This window comes from Elaeis guineensis, chromosome 2 (assembly GCF_000442705.2).
Source record: "Elaeis guineensis isolate ETL-2024a chromosome 2, EG11, whole genome shotgun sequence".
Taxonomy (NCBI): Eukaryota; Viridiplantae; Streptophyta; class Magnoliopsida; order Arecales; family Arecaceae; genus Elaeis; species Elaeis guineensis.
Genome location: NC_025994.2, coordinates 109,933,850 through 109,945,407, shown reverse-complemented (window position 1 = coordinate 109,945,407; position 11,558 = coordinate 109,933,850).

Here is an 11,558-nt window from a genome sequence, read left to right as displayed (position 1 = left end):
TCTGGAGGCGCGCCTTCCATCCTGGTCTTTGCTTGCGGGGCCCGAATCCCGAGATAGAGGCTGCATTATGGTGGGCATGCGGGGTTTCTTTTGGCTTGCGCGTGATCGGATTCCTTCTCTGCCCCTATTCTAAGTTTTTTTTTAAAATAAAATAAATGGCTTGCAGTGCTTCTCAAAAAAGCCGAAGTATGAAAGAAATGGCTTGGTATCATTGAGGAGACCCGGATTGAGCAATGAAGAGTATGCACTGCAGTGCGAAGTAGCAATTGTATAGCTTGATGACAGAATATCCAGACAGACTAATATACTTCCAGTGACCTTTTATAAGAGCTCCTGGCAGCAGAACCATGCTCATATGAAGCAGTATTAGAGCCCAAGATGCATGTTGAAGTGTAGAGAGCTCATGAGTAAGAGTGAACTACTGAATTTCAATGTCGATAAAGTTTGTCATTACATATGTTTGCTCGGTTCTGTACTTATATCCGAATAATTTTCTTTCCTTTAATCTCAGATAATTGAAAAAAAATCTGGTTCGTTTTCACGGCAAAAAGTCTGTTTGGAAGATTTTTGCCAGATCTGATTAACTTATATCGTTCCCTTCCCCCCTTTGTTTTTTTTTTTTTTTTCTTATGTGGACATAACTTTGTGTTGGATATTTCTTGAAGATGCCAGGGAATCATTTCTGTCCTCTTATATGGATATAACTTTGGGTTTTAATCTCTGTTCTTCTTATACAGATATGAGGATGATTTGAGGATCTAGCGTTAGACTGATTTGTTTCATAAGTGAAGTTTCTTCTTTTATGTTCGTGTTTGATATTATCTGATATAGAACGCAAATTATTTAATCTAAGTCGATCAAATGATTAAGTTGTTGTATGAATATTTTAATTTTATTTATATGCCCATATGGTAGGAAATATAATGAAACCTGTTACGGCCAATCCCCTCGTCGCCTGGTCGCCGGGAACGAGCGCCTGCAAAAAAGGAAGTCCACACTGACCGGAGACGGCTCCGGCGGAGACCCTCCGACGGTCAAGTCAGAGAGGTGACTGGGCAACCGTGAAATGAAGATAGAGAGAGCTCAATCAAGAGAGAGAGAGAGAGAGGGAGCAAGCCTGTTGTTTCGAAGGCCCTTTGCACTGTTGCCTTCCCCGATATATATATAGTGGAGCGTGGTATGGCGCCGTCATTAATGGCGCGGACAATTGAGGAATTGTCAACTCACTGTAGACTGTCAGAGTCGCCGTGAAAGTGTCACATCGTCGTGGGGCTATCAAATCACTAGGGTTGACAATGCCCTAGGCGGGATAATGCCCTTAGGTGGCAGTGCCGCATGTTGCTGTCAGGGCTGACAGTCTCTGGCAGCCGTACGGCGATCGGAGGAGTCGACCGACCCTAGGTCGGTGGCCAGCTGTGTGGCGTCGGGTGGAGATTCGGACCCCTCTGATGCTCAGTCGGGCATGTTGCGAGAGTCGGCCATCAGACTTCCTGGTTCAGTCGGTCGGGAGAATGGAAAAGGTCGGCCCGACCGACATATCCTCGATCGGTAGAAGGCCATTAATCGGCCGGTGATGGCGTTCGGTCGATCGGTCGGTCGGTCGATCGATCGGGTATGTCCGATCATAAGCCGTCGTGAGCGGGGTCGGTCGGTCGGTCGGGTATGTCCGATCATAAGCCGTCGTGAGCGGGGTCGGTCGGCATCTCCCAACAGTTGCCCCCCTCCACTCCTGAGTCGGACGGTGCGCTAGCCGATGCCTCCGTTTGGGCAGCAATGCCGAGCGAAAAGGAGTGGATTCACCGTACGTCAAATTTCGACCGTACCGCGAGTTGATACGATGTCAGGTGTCTCATAAACGTCGAGCGATTTGCTGGCATCAGGTGTTATGTCGGCGTCAGGTGTTACGTCGGTGTCAGACGATCGAGTGCCGGACGATTTGGTGTCAGGCGATCGAGGGTCCAGCACCTTTTGGGGAACGCAAACCGCCGCCCAGCATCGATTCTGGGAGCGCGGGGCGCTGTCAGGCGTCCCATCGGGAACGCGAATCCCCGCGGGCGATTTAACTCAGAGCCGCGGCCCTTTCGCCACGTGTCGGAGGTGGTTGGGCCGGCGTCTTCCGCATTAAATGAAGGCGGTGCGGCCATCCCGGGATGGGCGCGCCGATCCATCGGGCCGAAGGGAGGGTCCGGATGCTGCCACATGTCGCCCATCCGGGGGATCTCGGTCGGCGCGGGGTCATCTCGACCGTCGAACGGCCCTATATATATAGGACCGCCTGCGCTCGAAGCCCCACCCTGAACAATTTGCCGCAGAGACTCTGCCCAAGTGATTCCTCCGTCGTCGCCAGCAGTCGTCTCCCCTTCCGCTCTTTAAAGGGTCCGTTTCGGGTTCGTGATCCTTTCCCTCAGCCGTGGTTTCCGTTTAAATTTTCTCTTCTTTCTTCTTCTTCTTCGGCCTCGCCTTTCCCTCGGTTCTGGTGCGATGGCCGAAAATCCATCTCGGGGGGCTCGGTCGGGAAATCCGACCGATGACCCTCGATCGACTCCGGAAGTTGAGGTTTCCTCACTTTCGGGGCCGAACGTTGATCGGCTTCAGGATCAGTATCGCATCCCGGAGCAGTTTCAACTTTCCGCCCCAGGGGTCGGCGGTCGGGTTAACAACCCTCCGTCGGGCCAGTTGGCGCTGTACGTCGAAGATCTCCGCGCGGGTCTTCGGCTTCCGATTCCGGAGTTCGTCCGAAATCTGCTGGATTATTACGGACTTTGTCCGGCGCAACTGGCGCCGAACTCTGTCCGACTAATAATCAGCTTCGCCTTGTTGTGTCAGCTTCTGCCGACCAACCCTCGTATTTCTCTCTTCCGGGTATTTTTTGTGCTCCGACCCCACCCTAAGGCCCGAGGGTGGTGGCTCTTCAACCCCCGGAAGGGTCTTTCCTTCATCACTGGTCTTCCATCGTCCATCCACGGGTGGAAGAACCAGTTTTTCTTCATCTCATCTCTTTCTCCCTGGGGCTTTCCATCTCACTGGGGTGTGCTCCGAACCGAGGCAAACGAGAACAGCCGGGTGGAGGCGGACGACCGGGAGGACTTCCACCGACTCAAGGACATGTCGGTCCCGAAGCAGAGGGAGCTTGTTACCGAACAAGCCCTCTATGACGCTGGCCTGAGCTTGGTCCCCCGTCTAGGTATCGCCCGATCCATCGGTTGTCTTTTCATTCGGCCTTCGTTCTGGTTCTTATATTAATATTGCTGTCGGTATCGCAGGGACACCTCCGAGGATGAGGCCGACCGACATCGAAATCCGACAGTACGCGACGAGGAAGAGGCCGGCATCGGGGGCCGGACCTTCGCGTCTGCAGAAGAAACCTTCCACGGCGGTGCCGACCGTCGAGGCGTCGGCGACCGACCAGTCGGAGCCGGTGATAGCGCTCGCGGCTCCGACGGTGCAACCGGAGGAGAGACCGGCGGAGGAAGCGGCGGAAGGGACATCGGCGGCTTCGCCGGCGGGTGTGGCGTCGGACGACGTTCGGGAACCCGAACATCATCCGACGGCATCTGCAGCCGCAACGGGGGGTGCCGCGTCAAACTCAAGCATCCCCTCCCTACCGGATCCGCTGGTTGGGGTGGCCGATCGGGGGAAAGCCCCGATGGACCCCGCGGACGACACGAGGTCGGGGAGTCGCACTGTGTCGCCCAGCGCTCAGTTCCCCGAAGGGGCGTCGGCGCTGGCCGACCACAACCTAGCCAGGAGGCTGTGCCAGGGGATCCTCCTCCCAGCCGATGTGGAGGCGCTGAGGTCTCGGCAAGTGACCGAGATGTTATCTTCGTTCTACCCGACCATGGTCGAGGTAAGTTCCGCTTCGCCTCCTCTTTCCTTAATGTTTTTATTATTTTGCTTTCCTGACGAAACGCTCACGTCGGCAGCTGATCTACACCATGTCCGAACTTGAAGCCGGGTACCGGAGGTTCGGGAATGTCCGGGCGGCTTGGAAAGATAGGGCGGCGGCGGTCGAAGCCGACCGGGCAATGCTGGTCGACCACCTGAAGCAGTCGACCGATCGGGAGGCGAAGTTGGTGGACGAGGTCTCTCGTCTCGGGTCCGAGCTAAAGTCGGCCCGAAAAGAAGCCAAACGCAAGGGTCGGACCGTGCACCGTCTGCGGCGCGAGCGTGACGGCGTTGCCGCCGAACTCGAGGGCGAGCGCGAGCAGCTCCGGGTCAGCTTGGAGAAGCTCGCCAAGGCTGAGGAGGATCTGTCAATCGCCCAGGCCGACGCCGACATATCGAAGGCAGAGGCAGAGTCGGCAAAGGACTCGCTCGGCCTGGCGGAAGCGGAAGCAAGGTCGGTGAAGGAGTCGGCAAGTCGGGTGGTGGACGACTTCCGCGCCACCGACCAGTACCGGGAGGAGTTATTGGAGTCCGGCTTCGCGTCGTACCGGGTGGGGTACGAGGATGGTCGGGATGCGGTCCAGGCCCTGTACCCGAAGCTGGACCTCAGCGATATCGTCCCGTCGGGAGTCGAGGACCAAGCCACGGAAGAGATGGCCGACCCGTCGTCGGGAGGCGTCGCCGTGGCCGGAGGGGCCGTCTAGGAACAAGTTGCCGAAGGAGAGACGGCTGCAACTCGTGACCCGACGCCGGCTGCCAGTCCCTCGCCGACCGACGATCCTGCTTCGGCCGTCGACCCAGCGTCGATCGCGATGGACACGTCGGTCATCCCCGAGCTTCCATCGGTCGAGGAGATTGACTCGGACGGATGACCGCGGCCTCGTCGTCTTTTATCCTTTTTGTTTTTTCTTCTTAGAACACTTGTAACCGGGCTTCGGCCCGACTTTGTAAGCTCCTTTTGATCTTCAATGAAGTCACAGTTATAGACTTAAACCTTTTTTCTTGTATTGTAGAATGCATCCGAACACGTAAGTCGCCAACCCATATGAGTCGGTTAGGTCGTTCGGCAACTCGTGCCGTCACGAAGGTAGGACATGTCCCGACTTTGGCTCGGCCTTCAATGGTCGAGGTCGTAAGTCGGGCGTCCTTCCCCCGGCCGCGCGTCGGGCACGTTCGTTGAGTCGAAAGCCGACCGACCGTCGGATAAAGGTTCGGTAGTCAGGTCCCTTCCGACGCGTTCAGTCGAATGTCGTCCGGCGCATTTAGTCGGGGGAACGCCGATAAGTCGGATCCCGATACTCTTGCGACGGGTACTTATACTGCGCCAAATGATATACGGTGATAAGCCGAATATCTTCCGGCCGGCCGTAGCTCTGCCGGTGAGTCATGAATGCGACTGAGGTCACATCGTGCGATAGACGGTGGTAAGTCGAATATCCTTCGACCGGCCGTAGCTAGGTCGGTAAGTCGCGAGGGCGGTCGCGTAGGCATTCCACCTTTCTTTGGTCGGGGTTCAGTCGGTAGGTTAGCCGATTGTCTGGCCCGAAAGTTCGACCGTAGAAGGAGTGTCAACTCCCGTCAATATAGATATATCGGTCCTTGTAAGGGTCCGATGTTTCGTCGACCGTCGAAGGAGTGTGACTCCCGTCCATGTAGATATATCGGTCCTTGTAAGAGTTCGATGTATCATCGATGATGGTGCCGTCGGTTTCAGGCGGATACCAAGTCCGAGTCGGCACGTCGGGGCTCGACCTTGGTGAGCGCCGATCGTCAGTCGAAGAGTTAAAACTCCGAGATTTCAAACTGGATTTGTATTCAGAATGAACAAGTACAAAGTTCATTGGTGATACAACTTCAGGTTGTCGGCATTCCATGTTCGGGGAATGGGTTTTCCTTCCAGAGTCTCCAGTCGGTAGGCCCTCGGACCATAGGTGTCTGCCACCGTGTAGGGCCCCTCCCAGTTCGGAGCCAGCTTCCCTTGGTCCAGGGGCTTCGAGACCTCTGCCTTTCTCAGGACTAAGTCACCAGGCCTGAAAAGCTTTGGTCTGACCTTGGCGTTGTAATACCGGGCTACCTTCTGTCGGTATGAAGCCATGCGAAGTTGAGCCTCGTTTCGCAGTTCGGGGAGGAGGTCTAAGTCGGCTCTCCGACAATCAGAGTTGTCCAGCTCTTGATACCGCTCGACCCTTGTAGACGGCAGCCCGATCTCGAGTGGGATCATCGCTTCCATCCCATAGGTCAAACCGAAAGGCGACTCCCCGGTCAGTACGCGGGGGGTCATTCGGTAAGCCCACAGAACGGAGCCTAGCTCGTCGGTCCAGAGGCCTTTGACTTCGTTTAGTCGGGTTTTGAGCCCGTGTAGTATGGTCCGGTTGGTCACCTCGACTTCGCCGTTGGACTGTGGGTGCCCGACCGAAGTCAGTCGGTGCATGATGTGAAATCTTGCGCAGAAATCTCTGAAATCTTGGTTGTCGAATTGCCGCCCATTGTCGGTGATAATGGTATGCGGCAATCCGAACCTGAAGATGATGGATTTTTAGACAAAGTCCTTCATCTTTCGCTCGGTAATCTGCGTCAGGGGCTCGGCCTCCACCCACTTGGTGAAGTAGTCGATGGCGACAACTATGAACTTTCTTTGACCCGATGCTGGAGGGAAAGGACCGAGAATATCGACCTCCCACTGGGCAAAGGGCCATGGAGCGACGATAGGAGCGATTTGGCTGGTCGGTCGGTGCTGCACGTTAGCATACTTCTGGCAACGTTCGCACCTCCGGACCAACTCAGCCGCGTCCTTCCTCATGGTGGGCCAGTAGTAGCCCTGTCGCAGGACTTTGTAGGCCAGAGACTTGCCCTCCAAGTGATTCCCGCAGATCCCTTCGTGCACTTCTCTGAGAGCATAGTCTGCGTCGGTCGGTCCCAAGCACCTAAGCAAGGGAAGGAAGAACGATCTTTTGTAGAGTCGGCCATCCATGATCAAATATTGGGAGGCCGACCATCGGAGCCGCCTGGCCTCTGTGGGGTCTTCAAGGCCGGTCCCGTCAGTCAGGAACCGAACAATCGGATCCATCCAGCTTGGTTCGGCTGTTAGTTGTAGTACTTCTTTGACCCGATCGATGCTCGGCTGCTCGAGGTTCTCCACGAACGTCCGACCCAAAGAGTCGAAAGCCGAAGTCGCCAGTCTGGAGAGTGCGTCGGCACGGACGTTCTCCGACCTAGGGATGTGGAAAATTTCAAAATGCCTGAGGCACGCTACGAGATCCTTCACTTTCTGGAGATATTTGGCCATGGTCGGATCTCGCACCTCGAATTCACCTTTGACCTGCCCCACGATCAGCTGAGAATCGGAGAATGCCCGAAGGCTGTCGACGCCCAGTTCCCTCGCCATCCTCAAGCCGGCGAGGAGCGCTTCGTACTCGGCTTGGTTATTGGAGGCTTTGAAGTCGAATCGGAGGGCGTACTCGGTGACTACCCCATCCGAGTTGGTGAGCAGGAACCCAGCCCCGCTCCCCTGAGCGTTTGAAGCTCCGTCGATGTGCAGTACCCAGGTGGAGACCGGGTCTGGCTCGGAGACCGCATCTCGTCCCGGGTCCGCAGCTCCCGACCCTTGGTCGGTGGTCGGGCACTCGGCGATGAAGTCGGCCAAGACCTGAGCCTTCAAGGCAGGCCGCGGTCGGTACTGTATGTCGAACTCGCTGAGCTTCATCGCTCACTTCGCCAGTCGTCCCGATGTGTCCGATCGGCGCAAGATCGCCCTCAGGGGCTGGTTGGTGAGAACCACTATGGCATGAGCCTGAAAGTATGGGCGAAGTCGTTGTGCGGAGACGGTCAAGGCGAAAATCATCTTTTCCATCTCCGAATATCGGGCTTCAGCACCGCGGAGTACTTTGCTGGTATAGTAGATAGGCTGATGGGTTCGGCTCTCGTTTTCTCGGACGAGCACCGAATTGACCGCCTCAGAGGAGGTGGCCAAATAGAGATACAAGGTCTCCCCGACTTGCGGCTTCACGAGCAGCGACGGGGAAGCCAAGTACTTCTTCAGATCTTCGAAGGCCCGTTGGCACTCATCCGACCAAGAAAAACTCTTCGCCTGCCGCAAAGTTTTGAAAAATGGGAGGCACCTTTCAGCTGATCGAGAAATAAACCAGCTGAGAGCGACGATTTTTCCGTTCAGCTGCTGGACCTCCCTCTTGGTGTTCGGATGACGCATGTCGATGATCGCCTTTATTTTCTCAGGGTTGGCCTCGATCCCTCTCTGAGAAACGAGGAATCCGAGGAACTTCCCCGAGGTTACCCCAAAAGCGCACTTAGTCGGATTCAGCTTCATTCGATGTTGTCGTAGAGTGTGGAAGGCCTCTTCGAGGTCCTGAACGTGATCCGGAATTCGCGCACTTTTCACCAGCATGTCGTCTACGTATACCTCCATGTTGCGCCCGATCTGATCTTTAAAGACCTTATTGACAAGTCGTTGGTAGGTGGCGCCAGCGTTCTTCAGCCTGAAGGGCATCACTCGATAATAGTAGAGGCCCTTGGGGGTCACGAAGGCAGTGTGCTCCTCGTCTTCAGGCGCCATCCGGATCTGGTTGTACCCGACAAAGGCATCCATGAAGCTGAGCAGTCGAAATCCGGACGTCGCATCCACCAGCTGGTCGATCTTTGAAAATGGAAAGCTATCTTTTGGACAGGCCCGATTCAGGTCGGTATAGTCGATGCAAATCCTCCACTTCCCGTTGGCTTTCTTGACCATGACAACATTGGCGAGCCAATCGGGATACGTGGCTTCTCTGATGAAGTCCGCCTCGAGCAGCTTGTCCACTTCTTCATCGATGGCCCTCTGTCTTTCGGGAGCAAAGGACCTTTTCTTCTGCCTCACCGGCCTCATCGTCGGGTCGATGTTGAGTCGGTGGGTTATTGTCTCTGGGGGGATGCCCGACATATCTGCTGCCGACCAAGCAAATACGTCGGCATTGGCCGTTAGCAGCTCCGTCAACCGTCGCCGTTCGGGTTCTGGCAGTTGAGACCCGACCCATACCTTCCGGTCGGGGTCTCCTGCAATCAGGATTGACACGAGTTGTTCGGCCGGCGAGCCCCGTTCTTCCTCCTCCCGTTGGTCAAGTTTGTCGATCGTCAGGGAACTCCTCAACTCGTCGTTCTGAGCGGAGATCTGGAAGCATCAGCGAGCGAGCTGTTGGTCCCCGCGCATCTCTCCGACCCCGTTTCTTGTCGAAAACCGAACGAGGAGATGGTACGTCGAGACGATCGCCTTGAGGGCGTTAAGTCCGGATCTTCCAAGTATGGCGTTGTAGGCCGAAGGCACTTGGACGACCGCAAAAGTCAAATGAACCGTGCTTTGTCGTGGTTCGGTGCCGACCGTCACGGGCAGGGTAACTTCACCTTCCGTTGAGACGGCGTCCCCGGCAAAGCCTATCAAGGGCGTAGGACCCTCTTGAGTCGGTCGGTAGATAGTCGCATCCGGGAGAAGGTCGAGTAAAATAAAATATTTGTCAAACTTCCATTATCTACAAAAATTCTTTTTACATCATAGTTTGCTATTGTTGCCGAGACAACAACAGCGTCGTCGTGAGGAGTTTGGATGCCCCGAACGTCCTCCTCCGTAAAAGTAATCACGTCGTCCGGGCGCAACTTCTTCATGGGCTCCCCTTCAGCAGACGTCCCTGGGTCGAGTCGCTTGGAAATCATATTGATGACCCCGGCCGTCGGCTGATTGGTGGTCGCTTCCTCAGTCGGCGGGGGTCGTCTGTCGGCCACAGGTCGAGTCGTCGAGTTCCTCCGAAATTTACCGAGATACCCTCGATGGATGAGAGCTTCGATCTCATCCTTAAGCTGGATGCATTGCTCGGTATTATGGCCGTGGCCCCGGTGGAATCGGCAGTACTTCCGTCGGTCGAGGCCTTTTGCCTTCAATAGCGGAGGCCGTCGCAGGTATTCTTCCCCCTCGATCTCCATTAAAATCTGCGCACGGGGAGCGGAGAGATGAGTGTAGGAGTCATACCTGGGGCGTGCCGGCCTTGGAGTCTGCCGTCGGGGCGACTTTTGATTTCGTCGCGGGGGCGAGACCCGACTATCAGTCGGGGGCCTGCTAGGTTCGGCGGGGTCCCAACCCTTCCTTCGCTTTTTCTTCGGACCCTTGAACTCGGTTGAGCGCCGGTCGGAGACTCCTTCGTCCGCGCGCATATACTTGTACGCGCGCTCCAACAATTCGGCATATGTACGGGAGAGGGTCTTGTCCAGGGAGTAGGTGAATCGAGACGCCCTCAGCCTCCGTTTCATGGCTGAGATAGCCATGTCTTCGTTGAGGTCTCGGACCTCAAGCGTGGCCGTATTGAATCGCGCCACGAAGTGTCGGAGCGTCTCATTTTCTCCCTGTTTGAGGGAGAAAAGGCTGTCCGACGTTCGCGGCGGCTTCCGACTGGTGCTGAAGTGAGCCACGAAAGAGTGCTCGAGCCGCCCGAAAGAGTGGATACTTCCCGATCGAAGACCAGAGTACCAGGCCCTGGCAGCCTTGCGGAGTGTGGCGGGGAAGCCGATGCAAAAGAGAGCGTCGGTTGCCCCCTGAATCGTCATGAGAGCTTTATAGCTCTCCAGGTGGTCGATTGGGTTGGTGGAGCCGTCGTATGGCTCCACGTGCGGCATCTTGAACCGACTGGGGATCAGTTCGTCGAGAATGAGTCAGGAAAGAGGTTGGGCAGTCTGGAAGTCGACGTCGTTCGAAGACTTCTGTCCATCCACCTGCAACTGTGCAAGTCGACGATCGATTTTCTCGAACCTGCGTTCGTAGTCGTCCGTCCGCCGGTGCTGGGAGACCCCAGGAGTGGAGTCTCCGAAAGATTTCGAGAGGGAGGCGGACGGCGCTCGCGGTCGCTTCTCCTTCCTCGCCCATTCCAGCAGGGAGGGAGAGAGCTGCTGGGACTGACGGGCATCGCGCCGTGGCCGCCCCTCCTCCGCTCCTTGAGAGCGCTGTGGCAAGCGCTCGCGCGGAGGCGACGGGGATCGACGCGGGCGTCGGCGGCTACTCCTGGAGGGCATCGGACGGGCCGTCGGTTATTGCTGGAGGCTCTTGACCGCGTCCGTCAGCACGGTCATCTGCCGTACGATTGCCGCGATCTGCGCCTCCGTGGTCACCGTGGGGTGCGGAGAGCTGGGTTCCGCCGCGGAGGGTGGCGGAGAGGCCTCTTCCCGGCGGGAAGAGCGCCTCGCCGACCCTGTGACTCTCGATCGTTGGGCTCTTGTCTTTGTCATCAGTATCTACTGCTTGAGAATGCCTGTCTCGCCCCCCTACCTGGCGCGCCAATCTGTTGCGGCCAATCCCCTCGTCGCCTGGTTGCCGGGAACGAGCGCCTGCAAAAAAGAAAGTCCACACTGATCGGAGGCGGCTCCGACGGGGACCCTCCGACGGTCAAGTCAGAGAGGTGACTGGGCAACAGTGAAATGAAGACAGAGAGCTCAATCGAGAGAGAGAGAGGGAGCAAGCCTGTTGTTTCGAAGGCCCTTTGCACTGTTGCCTTCCCCGATATATATATAGTGGAGCGTGGTATGGCGCCGTCATTAATGGCGCGGACAATTGAGGAATTGTCAACTCACTATAGACTGTCAGAGTCGCCGTGAAAGTGTCACATCGCCGTGGGGCTGTCAAATCACTAGGGTTGACAATGCCC